This window comes from Salvelinus alpinus, chromosome 25, assembly GCF_045679555.1.
Source record: "Salvelinus alpinus chromosome 25, SLU_Salpinus.1, whole genome shotgun sequence".
Classification (NCBI taxonomy): Eukaryota; Metazoa; Chordata; class Actinopteri; order Salmoniformes; family Salmonidae; genus Salvelinus; species Salvelinus alpinus.
The window spans coordinates 15,044,919-15,066,788 of record NC_092110.1 but is presented as its reverse complement, the minus strand read 5'-3'; the positions used below and the strand labels follow the sequence as shown (position 1 = coordinate 15,066,788).

Below are 21,870 nucleotides of genomic sequence, written 5' to 3'. Positions count from 1 at the left end.
TCACTGCCTGATCTGCGTTGGCCACTCACTGAAAGGCTTCCAGAAGAAGGGAAGGGGAAAATCAACGTCCATCTTTTTCAAGCTTACTCTAATGTATGGAGCCATGCTTTACGATACCTGCTCAATTAGGTTGATAAATTCTTTGAGTCCCCCATAAAAGTGAGACTGTAAAATAGCGACAAGCTCCTTGAGGTCACTGTTCACACGCTCCATGGTCACTTCATTATAGGTTTCCTGGATCTTCATTTTGGCAGTATTTGTACTCGCCAGCTTCAGATCTTGCCACAACCAAGATTTCGCGGGCCATTTCCTCGATTTCCTCCAATTTGAGGAACTCTCCTGCCATCTGCAGTTCATTCACTTCCTGGATCAGCTCTCCTGCCATCTGGAAACATAGTTGCAGGAGTTCATTCACTTCCTGGATCAGCTCCTCCAGACTCACATCCTCCATGTCGCTCTCTTCGTCGGTTATATAATACTTGGTGGCTTTAATGGCAGACCTCAGATTGGCAACAATATCCTTTCCGTTGAAGACTACATTGCTACCAGAGAGGGGGAACTCAAAACATTTTATGAAACGTTCAATCTCAGTTATGGCCTCCATGAGATTTAAGAACCTTTGGGCAACCCGGTCAATGGTTGCAGACACAGAGCGACTGGCCCTCTCATAGAGCTCCTGTCCAGAAAGTCTCTCCTCTAGTCCGGGTGTATCTGCAGTGTATCGAGACACATTGGGACATCATGATAGGCTCTCTCAATGACGTTGGAGACAGTTCTTCAGCTTCATGGAGGCACGGTTTACATCGAAGCCGAAGTGAGCTGTGTGATACTTGTTTATGAACTTGAGCAGCACATCTGTGATGGCAGGCATCCGCTCTTTGAGCCCTTCAATGGTGGAATGCATGGTATCCATGTTCCAGGCAACCTGGAAACTCAACTTCTCAGAGTTCTTCAGAGTGGCTTTGACACACACTATGTCTGTATCCTTGTCGGGGTTAGACTGGATAGATAAGGAACAAGAGGGGATCAGCATTTGTCTCATACCTTCAGGGTAAACACTAATTACGGCAAAAATAATGCAATGTATTGTGTCCATAAAATATAACATCTAGAAAACTCTAAGCTTTCATTATGACAATTTATAGTAAAGAGGTTTGTAGTATGTGTAGTAAATAAAAGTGCCAGTAATTCAGGTGTTTCTTACCAGTTAGCGGCTGAACGCTTTTCCGTACACCTGTGAAGGTGACCTCCCTGTAAGAAGGAATATGAGGAAACCAACCAAAGCCATGAAAGTGGTGAAGCCATCCTTGCGGGAAGCATCGCAGAAGCTCACACCAACATAGGTTTGGCTGATGATATCCACATTCAAATTATGACAATATACCCTGAAAGATAATGGAACATTTAGTAAAATTTTTATGCAATTTGCATAGGTCAGGTCTGGGAGGTCGGATAGGTAAAGTGCTATAGAGTCTTAAAAGATGGCCTCGGGTAGATGCATTGGAACCTCATATTCTTAGACCTGGTCGAGGAATGCAATGCTCTTTTCTTTGATTTCCTCAAAATCTATGGTAATGGCTGGTAAAGTGTAAGAACTCCGAATGGTGAACTCAGGGACTGAGTTTTGGGCCGGAATGCTTATGTCCTGCAGCCTGTTCAGTTCAGGTTGATTTGGATGGTGGGAATGACGAGGTCAGTGAGAGAGACACCCTCTGCTGTCTTTAGTCCATTCTGAATGCCATCCACAGCCTGACTGATCTTGTTTAATATGTCTTGGTCCTTGGCCACCTTGCAGATTTTCTCAATTAGTTTGTTCTGCTGAACAGAAATGTAGCCGACCTTGTTGGTTTAGGAGTCACTTGCCTTTTGCAGATAGATGAGTATCTCCTCTTTAATGTTCATGCCGTTAACTCTATCTCTCATATCTTGAAGGGCTTTCTGTTTAATCGTCTTTATATCATCGAAGGCTGTAGTATCAATCACATCCGTTATCATCTCTACGACAACTTTTGGCTCTTTGAGTTGTTCCTATTATTTGAAGATTCTCCGGAAAAGTGATTCCATATGCTTCAATTTGATTATTAACATAACTTGTTAGTTCACTGATCTTCTGGTTAGCATTGTCAATAAACATATTTTAGTCAAACTCCTTTATGGTTTTGATGACTCCAGAAATGTATTAATTTATGCTTTGCTTGAAGTCAATTGATTTTAACGTACTTACAGCCCCATCCAGTAGTTGCATAACTTTGTCATACATGACTTCAGTGTATAGATCTCAAGGCATCAACCTGCGATTGCACAGTTTCTTGAACTTTGAATTCCTTAATGAGTACTACAGTCTGATCCATGAACACTTTAATTATCTTGTCAAAATCATACCTGAGAAGCAGATTTCTGATGTGAGAATACACAGCATTGATTTTGTCTACAATTTCATATTCTTCAACCAGTTGACAATTACATCCATTATAGATTCAAGGACCCTGGTCATCTCCTCAGAGGGAATCTGAGCAGTTAGCTGCTCCACATATATAGCAAAGTTGATCGGAAGGATGTAATCCCTGAGATCCTGGAAAAACATTGTGACATCAAAGGTCTCAATAACCTGTTTCAATTCATTCATTTTATCTTGAAGTTTTTCTTTGATTCTAAATCTACCATCAATGTCCCCCAACCAGGCAACACTGCTGTCGCTTAGCTTCTGTAGATCAATCTGTCTGATGACATCAATTGCATCAATAGCTCGGACAATTGTCTCTCTGATATTAAAATGGTAATCAAAGTCCTTCAGTTGATTTCCAGTTTGTGAGAGGAATGGCATTTGAAAGTCTCCACTCTCAATGCTGCCCCTGACTGTAGCCATCAGGTCTCTGATTTTGGTTGCAATATCAATCAGGGATTTCATTCTCCACAGAGGCCTCCAAGTCTTCCAGTGTCACAACATACTCTTGTGTCAAAAGAATCAGTTTCTCTTTCACCTCATTCACTTTATACTCCAAATCAATCTCTGTCATTGACTTGTCACTGACTTGCTGCGGCAGATTGTTCAAATGAACTCTTAGCCCACCAATTAGCTGGTTAATGTCTAAGCTGATGATATATTGTTGCATGGCCTCCAGAGCATTGACAACAGCAGTTTTGAGAAGCTCAAAGCAGCTGGAAGTATTTTAATGAAGGGAGGCTTGACGATATGTGAGTCACTGTTCTTGTCAAACTTCAAGAAACTGGAGACATTGAATTCTTGATTTTCCTTCTCTGAGCTTCTCAGCATTGTTATAAGTCTTGATTATAAGTGTGGTTGTCAAACTTGGATTTAGTCTTCTAGGTCAATGACTGTTCACTGGGTGTTAGAAGACCGTCAAATTTGTTATCCAGGTGAGCAGCAGATTCTCCACTCTCCAGCAGATGTGGTTGAGACCAGGCAGTCATGTGAATAAGCAAGTGCAAGAGGCTCTGCTTTCACAAGCAACTTGCTGTAGAGCTGCCCAGTGTGCTTCCCAAACAGGTCCACCAGACCATCGCTGTTGATTATGGCATTGGCATTGACACTGGAGGTCAGTCCTGCAATTTTAATTTCACAGTTGTGTCTCATCTGTGCATCCATTATCTTCCCAGTTGTGCTACACTTCAGTGGGCCAGCTACTGTAGGTCAGCATAGTTCATTTCATAAGTGTGCCTGAGCTCATGTTCTTCTCCGTAGGCTCCTCTTACAATTCCAGTCAGCTTTAGCTTGGTAGGCTCCATCTTCACGTGGCCTTCATTGTTCATACGGAGGTCAAAGAACTTGAGATAATTTGGAGGTAAAACAATGGAGGTAAAACAAGGCTTCATGCCAACCTTTATATCATGTTTGTATCATCCTCACAGATGAAGTAGTCTGTCTAAGACCAGAAAACAAGGGTCCATAATGTGAGACTCAGACTATGGGTGTTTTCTGTCTTCATGTCCTGCAGAGATCCCTTCATGTTGTTGGAGAAGGTCCCCCTCCTGTTCAATGCCAGTTTAATTGTGCTTCTTGCGTTTGAGTCATAGGCGTTGCCTCTGAAGGTACTGCCTACCTAGTGAAGCCTCAGTACTTGATATTCTGCCCTCCAAACTTAGCTTGACGCTGATTTATTCAGCCATTCCTTTGGTCGTGTAGGTCAGGGTGGTGCCACTACTATCTATGTCACCATTGTAGATGTTTTCAAATGTCAAGGGACTGCACTGTAGGCTGTTGGTGCCACTGGTAACCAGTCCATTTCTGTTCACTGTCACAGTGGCATCCTTGTAGTTGAGCTCTGCCATATGCTTGAGAGCATCGTCCTGCACATTGGATTTGGACACAATGGACAACTTGTCATTGGCATACACTCCCTTGATCATGTTGTGAGCCTGTATAAGTGTCGAGTTCACCCGCAGGTTGGACTCTCTTCTTCTCATCTATTGAGGGGGTGAATGGCATAGTTATGGCTGTAGGAAGAGTCAGCTTTCAATGAGCCCACTCTGATGGTTCCATCCAAGTTATCATCCCCTGTGACCTCTTCAGAAGTGCTCTGACTTTGCAGAGTAGTACAGAAAGGTCTGCATGCCCAGAGGACTTGAAGCTTCAATCTTGTCGTTGGCCCTGGCATTCAGTTTGTCTGTCACACTCAAGGTTTCAAAGACAATGAAGCTGGCATCAATGGAGCTGTGGCTCTGTGACCCTTGATGAGGTAGTTCAGATTATCTTCCACAGTTCCTGAAATGATTGGATGAAACCATTGTCATTGTCATTGTGATATGGTGACTTTATAGAAAATTATCTAAATATCGTTATATTCTATATTCTTAAATATATGAGGACCATGTGTGGTAAATATAAATTTAAATAAATGTGGAAAGATAAGCAAAGTTTACCTTCAAGTCTGTAGGAGAGTGGGCTAACAGGGGACTCAGCCATGACGTTATATTTAAGCAATAAGGCCAATATACCTGTCACGTCTACTCCCACTCCACCGCTCCGGCACTCGAGGTCGGCGGTTTACTAACCACCGGTCCTGGCAACCCATCATTACGCACACCTGGCAACCCTCATTACACAAACCTTCCCTGCCTGTCTCACCAGCCCAGGCAGGGAAGTTATAAACTATAAATCTCCACTATAAAAAGCATCTAGACATTATCATACATTTCTTTTAGACTAAAATAAAATTTTCAACCGTGGAGATTTGTATAAACCTTACTGTCTGTCTCTCTGACATTTCAACATGGTTTCAATATTCAAATTCGATCACCAACTGTCTCATAGTAATGAATGTGAAGGGCCGGGAGTCGGGACGAGAGAGAGAGGCAGGCAGTGTTTCTCAGCCAGTCGAAATCATGAAACAGCTGGCATAATTTTTATGAATATATACAAAGAAAAGTCAATTGAAAAAAGGTGCAACGAAACAAAGTGCAGCTAGTTTGCAGTCTTTGCAGCTTCAGTTTGAAGTTATTGTGAAGCTATGTTGTTGAGTAGCTCCTCCGAACAACAGTGTCCTAACGATAGAGTACATTTTCTATGCCAGGAGAAATCGTGCCTCATTAGCTCATTGTTATGGATGTATCCAAATAAATGTCACTAGAAAACAGCTTAAACAAATGCAGCTACTGATTTTATTCTTTCTGCACTGTTTGACGTGACTAAGTTAGCCGTAGTTGGCTAGCTAGCAAGCTTAGGATAAGAATGTTTCCAGCCAGTATGGCAATGGAATATTTAGAACGTGTCATGCCTGCTCCCGCTCTTCCCCCCTGGCGCTCGAGGGCGCCAGGCTGCCCTGCGTTACGCACTCCTGCCACCATCATTACGCACACCTGCCTTACCTCATCACCCGCATCAGCGATACTGGACTCACCTGGACTCAATCACCTGTTTATTACCTCCCATATATTTGTCAGTTCCCCAACTCTGTTTCCCGCTGCTGTATTGATTGTCATCTGTCTTTGTGTTTCCCAGTTCTGACGCTGTTCCTGTTGCATGTCTGTTCCAATTAAATGTTAACTCCCTGTACCTGCTTCTCTTCTGCAGCGTCGTTCCTTACAGAACGAACGACTCGGTCACGTCCATAGATACAGAACAAAAAGACTGAACGACTGGGTCACGTCTCTGACATCCGAACCAATAGAACGAACGACCAGCCGGCTTGGGTAGCAACCCTAGATTTGTTCCTAGACTATATCTTGTGGAAGGATGAAATAGTATCAATAAATTCATCAAAATAACGTTTTTAATGAAAATATGTCAATCATTATTTGAATATGTTGGTAACCCGTTGTATAAAAGTAATAATAAATATCACAAACCCCCGAGGTGCCTTATTGCTATTATAAACTGGTTACCAATGTAATTAGAGCAGTAAAAATAAAAGGTTTGTCATACCCGTGGTATATTATCTGATATATCGGCTGTCAGCCAATCAGCATTCAGGGCTCGAACCACCCAGTTTATAAACAGTGTTGTTTCCCCCAGAGATGGATCCCTCCCATTTGTTGAAGTTGCTGATCACTTTGGAGTTCACCTCAGCAAAGCTAAGCAAGGGCAGCATGAAGTCAAAAGAGCGAGGTATGGTCAAAGTTAGGATTTGGGTCTCATTTGCAGGAGTCATCCAACCTATTTCAGTAACATCGATCGAAGGAATGTACAGGGTAGTGGGAAAGTTTAGCTTTTCAGAAGATTTTCCTCCTAAAGGCAAGGGAGACGGCCATTTTGTTCTGGTTGAACTGGTATCTCCCTTACGAAAAAAGGTTGCAGTCAGAGTTCAGTATAATTGCAGTACACTGTAGTATAACTGTAGTTAGAATGCAGTATAACTGCAGTATGCTGCAAATACTGCGTCCAAAATAACACAAGTTTGTTACTGCAGTAAGTTTGCAGTGGAACTGCAATTACAGTGCAGTATAACTGCAGTTCAACTGCAGCACACTGCAGTTTTTCTGCAGTTTTAAAACTGCAATCTTTTTTTGTAAGGGCTATCACTGTTGTAAAAACAAATCAACAGAAAAACAAGAAAGTGACAAATTAATTTATTGTCATTGGTGATGAATTTATTCTGTTTGCCCTGACACTTTGCCAATATTAAATTGAGATTTAATTTTATCTCCTGAATTGAATAGATTGAAATGGAAATAACCCCAAACCATTTAATATGTGAATTGTCAAATACTTACGGTTGAAGAAACAGATTCTCAGGCCCGGTGGGCAGAGTGAGTTCAGCGAGGCTCCTCTTGTTTCTTCCAGCAACCTTGTCTAGCAACCTTGTCTAAATGTTACTTGCCTAAAAATAGATACTTTTGAGATTGATAATTATTGTAGAGAAATGTTATCAATGGAAACAAATCTGCCGCAATTGGGAGTAGACAATTGGAAAAATTACTGCCGATGGCATTCACCAAAAAATATTTCAAACACAGCGGCAACATCCCTCACCTCAATGGCTTTGGTCACAATGTGCTGCACTTTCATTTCAGTTTTAGCCACTTTATGTTCTAGTATGTCATCAATGAGATTTTGTAGCTGCCTCTGGTAATCTTCTGTGTTTGGGATGAGTTTTGAATCTCAGAGTTCAGGTCGGACATCATCTCCACCTCAAACTTGTTGTCATCTGTATGGGAAAACCAGATGTAAGACATTAATCATTACTGTTTGCAGTTACATTTTGTTATTGACATTGTCAGGTCACACATCACAGAGAAAAAGCTGTCTGACACTTAGCATATCTCACAATTACTTTTTGCACAGAGGAAGACTGGAAAGAATTACAACACTGTGATTTATTTTACCTGGAACAGCCAACTAGAAACAACTATGAAATATTGTGCCACGCATCTTCTTCCCCTTGACGTTTCTCTCTGTGACTGCCAGCTTTATCCCTGCCTCAATGTCGTAATCAGGGATCTGGACGTCAGTGGTTAGAGTGTCCTTGTAGTACTTCAGTGTTACGGTCGCCTCTGTGGGCTCAGCACCTAATATGGAGAGGACAGATACAGTGCATTCGGAAACTATTCAGACCCCTTGACTTTTTCCACATTTTGTGACGTTACAGCCTTATTTTAAAATTGATTCAATCGTTTCTTCTCCTGATCAATCTACACACAATACCCCATAATGACAAAGCAAAAACAGGTTTTTAGAGATGTTTGCAAATGTATAAAATAAAATAAAAACTGAAAACTCACATTTACATAACTATTCAGACCCTTTACTCAGTACTTTGCTGAGGCACCGTTGGCAGCGATTACAGCCTCGAGTCTCTTGGGTTTGACGCTACAAACACCTGTATTTGTGGAGTTTCTCCCATTTTTCTCTGCAGATCCTCTCAAGCTCTGTCCAGTTGAATGGGGAGCATCGCTGCACAGCTATTTTTAGGTCTCTCCAGAGATGTTAGATCGGTTTCAAGTCCGGGCTCTAGCTTGGCCCCTCAAGGACATACAGAGGCTTGTACCAAAGTGTCACGTCTGCTCCTGCGTCGCCAGAGTACTACCCAGCGGTCCTGGGATTCATCATTACGCACATTTATCAATGTTGCGTAGAAAAGCTTAGAAATTAACTCGTACAAAGAAAATGTTGAATATTCGCAAGAAACAAAAAAGTTGATATTTATCAATTGCTTGTACGCTTGATTTACACACACCTGTAAGTATTTTGCCTTGATAAATCAGGCACATTCTAAAACACTGTGCTAGTGCACGTGAAGTCTCATTTATAGAAAGAACCGCCCTAAATGACCATTTATAGTCACAAACCTTCCCTTTGAAGCTGCAAGAAATGTCACTAATTTCTGTCCGCCAACATGGAGGAATCAATGAAAAAAAACTTTTCGGACACAGAAATATAACTTTTGATCACCGAAGTGGAAGCAAAACAAGCCATACTTTTTGGAGACCTCAGCAATGGCTTGACAAATAAGATACAAAATATTACTTGGGAGCAGGTTAGAGCTGGGGTAAATTCTGCCTCATCTGAGTGCAGAACAGTTCATGAAATGAAAAATAAATGAAAATAAAAATCTTGACAGATGTGGGTGATTTGCCTGACCCCTCATCCCCAGGCCTACAAGAAGGGTGTCCTCTGACCCCTCATCCCCAGGCCTACAAGAAGGGTGTCCTCTGACCCCTCATCCCCAGGCCTACAAGAAGGGTGTCCTCTGACCCCTCATCCCCAGGCCTACAAGAAGGGTGTCCTCTTTGGCGAGCGCTTCAGCTGCACAGCATGTTTTGACTGACGCAGTCCTGAAACAACAAGAAGAGATCAACACATCAGTTATTGGACTCAAACAGCAGCTGGAGGATGTATGCAACAGCCTGAGAGAGATAAATCAATCATTGAAAGAACTTGTTGACTGTGTCAAACATGTGAGACAAATTTTGGTGCAATGCAAATGTGTTTTCCTCATTGATTTGATTACAATATTTGGAAGAACAGATACCTAAAACCGTTGTATGATGTTGACTCTTGTTCTCAGTGCCAGAGCTATGGGTGGTGGGAAACACTACCTGTCAGGCACGGGCTCATTGGGTCTGGGTGGATCATTCAGGGGAATGCCATTTTTGATTGCAATGTTGCACACTGCAAGCCTTGACAATGTAGTAAACCTAAAAAGGAATTTGCACATTGTATTACATTCACGTAATGGCATTTGAAGGAATGTCATTGCAGAGGCAAGCCTTGCTAGGCTGGTATTGCAGCCAGGTAATGCCCTTTCAGCAGGCCTATGGTGTGCTCCACTGTTGCTCTTGTGCGTGCTTGGGCTTGGTTGTACCTTGCCTCTTGTTGGTTTGAGGGGTTTGTGAGGGGAGTCATCAGCCATGTTTTTAATGGGTAGCCCCGGTCTCCTGCAGTTATGAACACAACATTCAGATATTGTTTCCCAATAGAGGTCTAACATGGCAAATAAAACCTTGCAAATAAAACATAAGTCACTTACTAATAAGCCATCCGTCCTCAACAGCTCCTTCCTGGAGGTTAGGGCCTACTGAACTGTTCTGCACAATGAATGAATCGTGTGTCCCACTTGGCCACTACATTCAACAAAGCCAAATGTGAATCACAGAGGACCTGCACATTGACAGAATGGAAACCTTTTCGGTTGAATAAGTTGAATTTGTTCAATGATGGTGCTTTTATTGTGATATGGGTGCAGTCAATTGCTCCAATGACATTGGGAAATCCAGCTACGGTATGGAAATCCCTTTTCACTCTGGCCTGTTGCACAGTAGTGTACGGAAACTGTATGTATTGTGGGGTCAATGAAATAATGCCATGAAGGACTGCAGGCAATATTCGGCTCCTGGTTGGTTGTGAAATGCCAGACCGATCCTCAATCTCCCGTTGGAATGTTCCTGTGGCCAAAAATCCCAGGGTGGAGAGGACTTGGGTATGCACTGGGATGGCATTGTTGCGTTTCGTCTCCCTTTCTAATACTGGAGTGAGTTGGTTGCAGAGATACAATAAACTATGCCTTGGAAAATGAAATCTACTAATAAGCCAAGTGTCGCTCTCAGCAAAAACATCTGCACGCTCATTGAAAATACGCTCCCTGTGTAATGCAGCTTGTGCCAGATCCTCCAGCAATGCAAGATTTGCCATGTTGGACAAGTCACAATGCCTCAGTGTTGCCTTATATTATTTAACAGGTTTAACTAAATTGCCTCCATCCTTACATTCCACTCCCTTTCTAATTTACTTTATTATTTAATTAGGCTTAAATGGTTTCATATTTATGAATTTGATAGCACCCTGAGAAAACTATTAGTAGCTTAAGTGTCTATGAACGAAATACATGAATAAACCATTAATGTATTCTCTTTTTTCTTCATAGTTTATTATTTGATACAGTATGTCAATACTTTCTCCATTTGGTGGATGGTATTTCATTAGCAGTTTCACTTTTCTACCACAAAGTGCTGTGTGTACGCATGGTCAGAGGTGTGCTTAAATTTACGCACATTCTCAAGTATAAGTACAAATTAATAAATCCCACACTTTGCTTAGAAATGATCGCACACATGGTTTACGAACATTTCTGTTTGTAGGCAACATTGATAAATGAGGTCCCTGGCACTCATCATTACACGCACCTGTTAATCATTATGATTCACACCTGAACTCCATTACCTTCATAATTTCCTCCCCTTTATATGTCACTCTCCCATGGTCACTCACCAGTTGGTATTGTTCTTGTGTATCGGCATTCTGCCTTATGTGTCACGCTCTGATCTGTTTCACCTGTTCCTGTGATTGTCTCCACCCCCTCCAGGTGTCGCTTATTTCCCTGGTGTATTTATCCCTGTGTTTCCTGTCTCTGTGCCAGTTCGTCTTGTATGTTAGTCAAGTCAACCAGCGTGTTTTTCCCCATTCTCCTTTTTGCTTTTTGATAGTCTTCCCGGTTTTGACCCCTGCCTGACTCTGGACTACTTTCCCGCCTGCCTGATCATCCTGCCTGCCCTGACCTTGATTCTGCCTGCCCTTCGGTACCTTTTGGACCTTCTGAACTGGTTTTGACCCTTTTGCCTGTCCATGACCATTCTCTTGCCTTACCATATTGGATTAATACATGTTGTAAGATTCCAACCATCTGTCTCCTGTGTCTGCATCTGGATCTCGCCTTGTGTCATGATATTATGTTAGTGTCGTGTTCTTGGTTTTGTTGTTTTAGTAAAATTTTGCACCTGCTTTCGACTCACCGCACCATCATTACAGAATACCAACTCAAAATATGGAAGCAGCAGGACAACCGGACATCTCCCAGGTGATTGATGAACAAGGTTACCTTCTTCGTCAACACAATGATCAGCTGGCTCAACTGGAGATGGCCATGGAAGATGTTCTCGGCAGTCTACAATGTCTCAACAGTGGAGGATATTCTAGAGCCAGTCTACCCAACGAGTTAGCACACAAGCCCATCCAGCAAACTGCTCAGGTCAGCGATACCCTTCTATCCCTCCCGGAGAAATATGATGGGACACCATCCAAATACGGTGGCTTCCTCCTTCAGTGCTCCCTCTATTTCGCACATCAGATGGGAGCCCCCACCACCGAGAAGTCTAAGGTTGCCACGGTTATTTTTCTGCTGACTGGGCGGGCATTGGAATGGGCTACGGCCGTCTGGAAGAGAGGAGAGGAACTTGAGTTTTATGAGGGGTTCATGTATTTTCGATCATCCCGCGGAGGGCAGAGAGGGAGGTGAGCATCTGCTTCAGCTCCAGCAGGGGAATCAGACAGCTGCTGAGTATGCGCTTACCTTCCGGAGAGTAGCAGCTTCCAGTGGATGAAATGAGCCGGCGCTCAGCACGTTATTTAGAAGAGGTCTGCGCGGGGAGATCCAGACGGAACTGGCTTGCCGAGATGACAACCTCACCCTGGACGCACTCATTGATATGGCCATCCGTCTGGATAACCTCCTCCGGGAGCGCGGGCATCTTCGTCGCTTCTCTCCCTCCTTCGGCGAGTGTTCGGGATCAGAGCCTGAACCCATGGAGGTAGGGGTCACACGCCTTCCCGTGGCGGAATGACGCAGACGGATACAGCTGGGGCTCTGTCTGTACTGTGGCCAGAGAGGGCACAAGCGCCAGCTGTGTCCGTTTCTTCAGAATCCAGGATCCACTAGAGCAGAGGGAGGGTCATGTGATGTTACATCCCCTGGACCAGGAGTGAGTATTCCATCTACTGCTCTTCCTGTTAGATTCTTTGTAGTACCATCACTCTGGCTGCCTGTCCCTCATGCCCTGTGTCTACAGCTTTAGTGGATTCTGGCGCCTCGGGGGACTCAGACCCTTGCCTCCTCTCTCAATATTACTACCTACCCGCTCTCCTCTCCTTTTCCGGTTCAAAGTCTCTACCTTCGATCTCTAGGATCCGGAACCATCACACACATCACCCAACCACTCACCCTCACCATAGAGCCCAATCACCAGGAAAACATCCCCTTCATCACCTGTGCACCAGTTCACAAGATCATCCTCGGCCTACCTTGGCTTCAGCGCCATAACCCTACCATCTCATGGTCGAGGATGAGAATCAGCAACTGGTCACCTGAATGCCGGAAGACCTGCTTTCCTGTCCCCTGTTTACACGTCGGTTGCGCTTCAGCCCAACATCCCGGAGGAATATCAGGATCTAAGGGAGGTATTCTCCAAGACAATCCAAGCGGACTGTCATGTGCCTTTTACTGATGAGTGGCTTCCATCTGGCCTCTACCACAAAGGCCTGATTGATGGAGTGCTGCGAAGATGGTTGTCCTTTTGGAAGGTTCTCCCATCTCCACAGAGGAACTCTGGAGTTCTGTCAGAGGGACCATCAGGTTCTTGGTCACCTCCCTGACCGATTGCTCAGTTTGGCCGGGCAGATAGCTCTAGGAAGAGTCTTGGTGGTTCCAAACATTTCTCATTTAAGAATGGAGGCCACTGTGTTCTTGGGGACCTTCAATGCTGCAGACATTATTTGGTACCCTTCCCCAGATCTATGCCTCGACACAAAACACAGGACAGGCGTGTGCCTTTCCAAATAATATCCAATCAATTGGATTTACCACAGGTGGATGCCGATCAAGTTGTAGAAACATCTCAAGGATGATCAATGGAAACATGATGCACCTGAGCTCAATTTCGAGTATCATAGCAAAGAGTCTGAATACTTAAGTAAATAAGGTATTTCTGTTTAAATTTTTAATGAATTTGCTAAAATTCCTAAAAAACCTGTTATCGCTTTGTCGTTATGGAGTATTGTTTGTAGATTGAGGAATTTTTTTTATTTAATCAATTTTAGAATAAGGCTGTAAAGTAACAAAATATGGAAAAGTCAAGTGGTCTGAATACTTCCAGAACGCTCTGCAGACCCCAATAAATTTTATGTGGATATCTATGGCATTTGTCTGTCTTAATTAGATTTTTTTTCTCTCCATTGGACACACATACCATCCACCCTCGGGGTTAGCTTCAGAGAGTCCATTTTCTTGCGTCCCTCCTTGCACCCTCTGAGAGTTTCAGAAGTAATGGCAGCAGTGTATTCTGTGACCTCCCCTGTTGGTTGGAGCTCCACATCAAGCCTAATGGATTGACAGACATGTGTCTCTTAAATATTATCCTTTTAATAAATAGAATGATACAGTTGAAATCAATCATGTTTGGAAATCCAAGCAATGGACGCAGCCTTCACCTGCTCTCCCCTGTAAGGGGGTAGTATGGAGCATCGTCTGAGTTTGCGTTGGCGTAACACAGTGTGGTGCAGATATTCATACCAGTAAACAGGAGCTGGCACTCAGGAGTCTGTCATGCGCTTTCCTATTGAGGGCACCATCTTAGTCTGGGGGGCGGACACTTACATCATCTTCTTTCTGGATTTTGAAGAGTTGTAGGAATTTAATTTAAGAATATTTAATATAACTTTTTACATCATATAGTAATGCTTAATATAACTGATGCAAGTTGAGGCTGGTTTAAGTCAAGTTGGTCTACATTTAAAGATGATGGCATTTAATACAAACTGGACTCTTAATATGTATGTGAGCTAACCATAATGTGCCACTTACTGTATATTTCAAATTAAATTATTAGAATTAAAATAATTTAAGTTGAAGTTAGAGTAATTCCCACCTGACGCTGAATAGCAGCTGAGTGGTTCCCTTGGGTGCAAATATGGAGAGCTTGTGTCACGGCCGTTGAATGAAGAGGACCAAGGTGCAGCGTGGTCAGCGTACATTTTACTTTATTTATATGACGCCAACAAAAACAATAAACAATCTAAAGGCTAGCTTTAGCTGAAGGCTATAGTGCCAACAAACAAAGACAATTTAGGACTACCTAAGTATGGTTCTCAATCAGAGACAATGATAGACAGCTGTCCCTGATTGAGAACCCTACCCTGCCAAAACATAGAAATACAAATAATAGAACGAAAGAACATAGAATACCCACCCCAAATCACACCCTGACCAAACCAAATAGAGACATAAAAAAGATCTCTAAGGTCAGGGCGTGACAGTTTGATAACATTCCTGCTAATGGTGACTTTGGCATTCAGGGAACTCTCATGGTATATGCTGGTGTGCATCTCGATGCCAGCCACCACAAACTCAGGAATGTTGAGGTCCATTTGTGTAATATACTCCACATCAATAGATTGCATGAAAGACAGCTGCTGCTACAGGTAAGAAAGGCATAATTTACATGTAAAAATCACCTAGGATCCTAAATAAATGAAAGAATTTGTTCAAATATAGTCAAAATCCATAAAACATGTTCCATAAGGCCTATACATTTAATTGAATGGAAACAAAAGAGCAGGCAGTTTACCATGCCAGTGGAAAAGTTCAGACCTCCCTTAGCTCCAGGGGCAAAGACACCAGACAAGGAGAATTTCAGGGGTAAGCCAGACACAGAGGGAAGGGAAAAACTCTAATCCAGGAAGATATAGTGGGCCTGAAGCTCATTGTCAGTGCTGGACATCAGAGACTGCATGGCCTGTACAAAAATAAAGAAAAGGCTAATTGAAACAAAGAGACTTTGGGTGTGGGTCAGTTATACTCTAAATGTATAGAAATAAATGTTTAGCTTCATTTGTAATTTACTGTTTTGTTTAGTTTTCTAGTTTTCACATACTGTATATTATTATATGCTTTCCCCCTCAGAATGACCTATTCAGTCAACAATGATTTACCTTCAGAGGCATTATCTTGAAGAACACGTCAGTACATAGCTAGGGTCGGGGCCATGTGCTCCATCTCACTGAACTTGATGTATCCAACTTCATCTCCAAGAATCCTTAGGTAGGCCATGGCCTCAGCGGAGTCTTGAGAGTGCAGTTCCCTGACAAGCTTTTGGAAGTTCTGTCCAATGTCTCTTACGAGGTCCTGCGGGGCCTGTAAGATATGGATGATTAAAAATGTCTTTAAATACTTCAGCTCACACTGAAAAGCCAAACGAAAAGACTATTCCTTGAGCAGCAATATATCAAATTATACAGTTTTCCAGCACCTGTTGGACTGAGTCTGGCATCTTGAGACCAGCCCAGTACAGGCCTTGGAGACAGGGGTGAAACCTTGCTCTCCAAAAAGGGCCTCAAGGCTCAGTTCATATCCATTTCCTTCAATACAGACCTCGAAAATGGAAGTGGAAAAAAAGGGGGAGACAAGATATCAATGTAATCACACCAATATTGATGCAATATTCTTTTAAATAATAAACATTTTAATTAAATGTTTAATTTATTATATAAATATATATTTTAAAGTTTCTATAGTTTTTTAAAACCTCTAACATATTACCGTTATACCCAAAGGCTTTGAAGGTGGTCTCCAGCAGGACTTCCTTTGGCAGGGATGCAGTGGAATCAAAGATCATGTTGCTCTTTATGGAGCCCATGGTGGTGTCCATTTTGCAGTTGCGGGACGTTGTGGCGAAGTGGTTATTAACAGAGTGCTGATGGTCTTGCAATGCCTCCTCGATATACTTACTATCTTATTCTTGAGGAAGATAGAAAGAGAGCACTTTTCAGAACCCACAACTTGCTTGAGTTGCACAAGTGATTATGGGGACTAGGACAATAAAGGGTATTTTTATTTTTTATTTTTTTTATTTCACCTTTATTTAACCAGGTATTATTTTGCAGTGGTGGAAAAAGTACCCAATTGTCATACTTGAGAAAAGTACACATACCTTAATAGAAAGTTACTCAAGTAAAAGTGAAAGTCACCCAGTGAAAAACTACTTGAGCAAAAGTCTAAAAGTATTAGGTTCTAAATATACTTAAGAATCAAAAGTAAATGGAATTGATCAAATATACTTATGTAGTAAAAGTAAAAGTATAAATAATTTCAAATTCCTTATATTAAGCAAAGCAGAAGACACACTTTTCTTGCTTTTAAAATGTGCAGAGGTACACTCCAACACTCAGACATAATTTACAAACAATGCATTTGTGTTTAGTGAGTCTGCCAGATCAGAGGCAGTAGGCATGACCATGTGTTCTCTTGATAAGTGCGTGAATTTGACCAGTTTCCTGTCCTGCTAACATGTAACGAGTACTTTTGGGTGTCAGGGAAAATGTATGGAGTAAAAAGTAAATTATTTGCTTTAGGAATGTAGTGAAGTAAAAGTAAAAGTTGTCAAAAATATACATAGTAAAGTACAAATACCCCAAAAAACTACTTAAGTAGTACTTTAAAGTATTTTTTACTTAAGTACTTTACGCCACTGTGAAAAATAGAAACTCAATAAAGATGATTTCCTTAGCCAGGTGTCAAATACAGTAGGAGATACAGAAAACATCAACACCTTCCACCACTGTGATCACACACATTCAATTCATCATGTAAATGAAGAGGGAGTGACTGAACATCAATCAATTTCAATCAATCAATTTTATTTTATATAGCCCTTCGTACATCAGCTAATATCTCGAAGTGCTGTACAGAAACCCAGCCTAAAACCCCAAACAGCTAGTAATGCAGGTGTAGAAGCACGATGGCTAGGAAAAACTCCCTAGAAAGGCCAAAACCTAGGAAGAAACCTAGAGAGGAACCAGGCTATGAGGGGTGGCCAGTCCTCTTCTGGCTGTGCCGGGTGGAGATTATAACAGAACTATGCCAAGATGTTCAAAAATGTTCATAAGTGACAAGCATGGTCAAATAATAATCATGAATAATTTTCAGTTGGCTTTTCATAGCCGATCATCAAGAGTTGAAAAACAACAGGTCTGGGACAGGTGGCGGTTCCATAACCGCAGGCAGAACAGCTGAAACTGGAATAGCAGCAAGGCCAGGCGGACTGGGGACAGCAAGGAGTCACCACGGGCGGCAGTCCCGACGCATGGTCCTAGGGCCCAGGTCCTCCGAGAGAAAGAAAGAGAGAAGGAGAAAATTAGAGAGAGCCAAGATTTTCAAAATGTTCATAAATGACAAGCATGGTCAAATAATAATGAGGAATAAATCTCAGTTGGCTTTTCATAGCCGATCATTAAGAGTTGAAAACAGCAGGTCTGGGACAGGTAGGGGTTCCATAACCGCAGGCAGAACAGTTGAAACTGGAATAGCAGCAAGGCCAGGCGGACTGGGGACAGCAAGGAGTCACCACGGCCGGTAGTCCCGACGTATGGTCCTAGGGCTCAGGTCCTCCGAGAGAAAGAAAGAGAGAAGGAGAAAATTAGAGAGAGCCAAGATTTTCAAAATGTTCATAAATGACAAGCATGGTCAAATAATAATCAGGAATAAATCTCAGTTGGCTTTTCATAGCCGATCATTAAGAGTTGAAAACAGCAGGTCTGGGACAGGTAGGGGTTCCGTAACCGCAGGCAGAACAGTTGAAACTGGAATAGCAGCAAGGCCAGGCGGACTGGGGACAGCAAGGTGTCATCATGCCCGGTAGTCCTGACGTATGGTCCTAGGGCTCAGGTTCTCAGAGAGAAAGAGAGAACGAGAGAATTAGAGAGAGCATACTTAAATTCACACAGGACACTGGATAAGACAGGAGAAGTACTCCAGGTAACCAACTGACCCTAGCCCCCCGACACATAAACTACTGCAGCATAAATACTGGAGGCTGAGACAGGAGCGGTCAGGAGACACTGTGGCCCCATCCGAAGAAACCCCCGGACAGGGCCAAACAGGAAGGATATAACCCCACCCACTTTGCCAAAGCACAGCCCCCGCACCACTAGAGGGATATCCTCAACCACCAACTTACAATCCTGAGACAAGGCCGAGTATAGCCCACAAAGGTCTCCACCACAGCACAAACCAAGGGGGGGCGCCAACCCAGACAGGAAGATCACGTCAGTAACTCAACCCACTCAAGTGACGCACCCCTCCTAGGGACGGCATGAAAGAGCACCAGCAAGCCAGTGACTCAGCCCGTGTAACAGGGTTAGAGGCAGAGAATCCCAGTGGAGAGAGGGGAACCGGCCTGGCAGAGACAGCAAGGGCGGTTCGTTGCTCCAGAGCCTTTCCGTTCACCTTCACACTCCTGGGCCAGACTACACTCAATCATATGACCTACTGAAGAGATAAGTCTTCAGTAAAGACTTAAAGGTTGAGACCGAGTCTGCGTCTCTCACATGGGTAGGCAGACTGTTCCATAAAAATGGAGATCTATAGGGTTTACAATTGGCTCATTCATCCCCCTCCTCTCCCCTGTAACTATTCCCCAGGTCGTTGCTGCAAATGAGAACGTGTTCTCAGTCAACTTACCTGGTAAAATAATGGTAAAATAAAAAAATAAAAATAAATAAATAAATATAGGAGAAAGCCGCTGTTTGCTTAGAAATTCTAGGGACAATTAGGAGGCCTGCGTCTTGTGACCGTAGCGTACGTATTGGTATGTACGGCAGGACCAACTCGGAAAGATAGGTAGGAGCAAGCCCATGTAACGCTTTATAGGTTAACAGTAAAACCTTGAAATCAGCCCTTGCCTTAACAGGAAGCCAGTGTAGGGAAGCTAGCACTGGAGTAATATGATCAAATTTCTTGGTTCTAGTCAGGATTCTAGCAGCCGTATTTAGCACTAACTGAAGTTTATTTAGTGCTTTATCCGGGTAGCCGGAAAGTAGAGCATTGCAGTAGTCTAACCTAGAAGTAACAAATGCATGGATTCATTTTTCTGCATCATTTTTGGACAGAACATTTCTGATTTTTGCAATGTTACGTAGATGGAAAAAAGCTGTCCTTGAAACAGTCTTGATATGTTCGTCAAAAGAGAGATCAGGGTCAAGAGTAACGCCGAGGTCCTTCACAGTTTTATTTGAGACGACTTTACAACCATCAAGATGAATTGTCAGATTTAACAGAAGATCTCTTTGTTTCTTGGGACCTAGAACAAGCATCTCTGTTTTGTCCGAGTTTAAAAGTAGAACGTTTTCAGCCATCCACTTCCTTATGTCTGAAACACAGGCTTCTAGCGAGGGCAATTTTGGGGCTTCACCATGTTTCATTGAAATGTACAGCTGTGTGTCATCCGCATAGCAGTGAAAGTTAACATTATGTTTTCGAATAACATCCCCAAGAGGTAAAATATATAGTGAAAACAATAGTGGTCCTAAAACGGAACCTTGAGGAACACCGAAATGTACAGTTGATTTGTCAGAGGACAGACCATTCACAGAGACAAACTGATATCTTTCCGACAGGTAAGATCTAAACCAGGCCAGAACTTGTCCGTGTAGACCAATTTGGGTTTCCAGTCTCTCCAAAAGAATGTGGTGATCGATGGTGTCAAAGGCAGCACTAAGGTCTAGTAGCACGAGGACAGATGCAGAGCCTCGGTCTGACGCCATTAAAAGGTCATTTACCACCTTCACAAGTGCAGTCTCAGTGCTATGATGGGGTCTAAAACCAGACTGAAGCATTTCGTATACATTGTTTGTCTTCAGAAAGGTAGTGAGTTGCTATATCGAATGGAAGATTCGATATAGGCCGATAGTTTTTTATATTTTCCGGGTCAAGGTTTGGCTTTTTCAAGAGAGGCTTTATCACTGCCACTTTTAGTGAGTTTGGTACACATCCGGTGGATAGAGAGCTGTTTATTATGTTCAACATAGGAGGGCCAAGCACAGGAAGCAGCTCCTTCAGCAGTTTAGTAGGAATAGGATCCAGTATGCAGCTTGAAGGTTTAGAGGCCATGATTATTTTCATCATTGTGTCAAGAGATGTGGTCCCGTGTGGCTCAGTTGGTAGAGCATGGCGCTTGCAACGCCAGGGTTGTGGGTTCATTCCCCACGGGGGGACCAGGATGAATATGTATGAACTTTCCAATTTGTAAGTCGCTCTGGATAAGAGCGTCTGCTAAATGACTTAAATGTAAGAGATATAGTACTAAAACACTTAAGTGTCTCTCCCGATCCCAGGCCCTCGCAGATCCAGGACAGCTAAGCCCTGGAGGAATACGCAGATTCAAAGAGGAGTCCGTAATTTGCTTTCTAATGGTCATGATCTTTTCCTCAAAGAAGTTCATGAATTTATTACTGCTGAAGTGAAAGCCATCCTCTCTTGGGGAATGCTGCTTTTTAGTTAGTTTCGCAACAGTATCAAAAAGAAATTTTGGATTGTTCTTATTTTCCTCGATTAAGTTGGAAAAGTAGGATGATCGAGCAGCAGTGAGGGCTCTTCGGTACTGCACGGTACTGTCTTTCCAAGCTAGTCGGAAGACTTCCAGTTTGGTGTGGCGCCATTTCCGTTCCAATTTCCTGGAAGCTTGCTTCAACATATCATGTTCAGTCACTTACTGTTGCATTTTGGGATCAACAGAGTGGCAGATGTTGTCAAGGTGGCAGGCCACAAAGCTCCTGACCTGTGGGTCCTGCTCATCCTTCAGCATGGTGATCATCTTGCTAAGCAGCGCATTGTCAGGACTCTTCATAAGCATCAGATAAGCTGCCACACGTTTCTGGATGGGGCTCTCAGCATCTTGGTACCCCTCCAAGAGAGTTTTTCTGACCTGTCATTCACAGCAGACATATTTCTAGCTGTATCTGTATGTTAGGTGTAAAACAACACAATACTTAAAACATGACTTGTAATATTGCTTATAAGCGGTTGTATACCCTTAGTATCAGGAAAGTCATGTCCTCATCCCTTGAGCAGTCTCCCAACATGGTATCCATGAACTCTTTCACCTATTTGACCTCAGGGGTGGGATGTCCTGGGTGAAACCTGCAGATGAGTTTTGGGAATATGTTACCCAGTAGTTCTGAATTTTATTGTGATGTATTGCCCTCTGGTGGTTAACTTTAAAAAAAAATTGAATAAAAAATCTAAACGGTTAAAAAGCTGTTATGGTCAAATTAACATCAACCATGTTCCCAGATAAAAAATAAATTAAAAAAAGGCAATTGATGAGATATCTATGATTACAGTTATTTTGGGATGAAAGACTAATTTCACT

General features: G+C 42.7%; 1 pseudogene; it reads right to left on the bottom strand.

Annotated features, from left to right (window-relative positions):
• Positions 1-223: 223 nt before the first annotated feature.
• LOC139553043 (apolipoprotein B-100-like) overlaps positions 224-21,870 on the bottom strand; it is a 39,167-nt pseudogene continuing 17,520 nt past the window's right edge.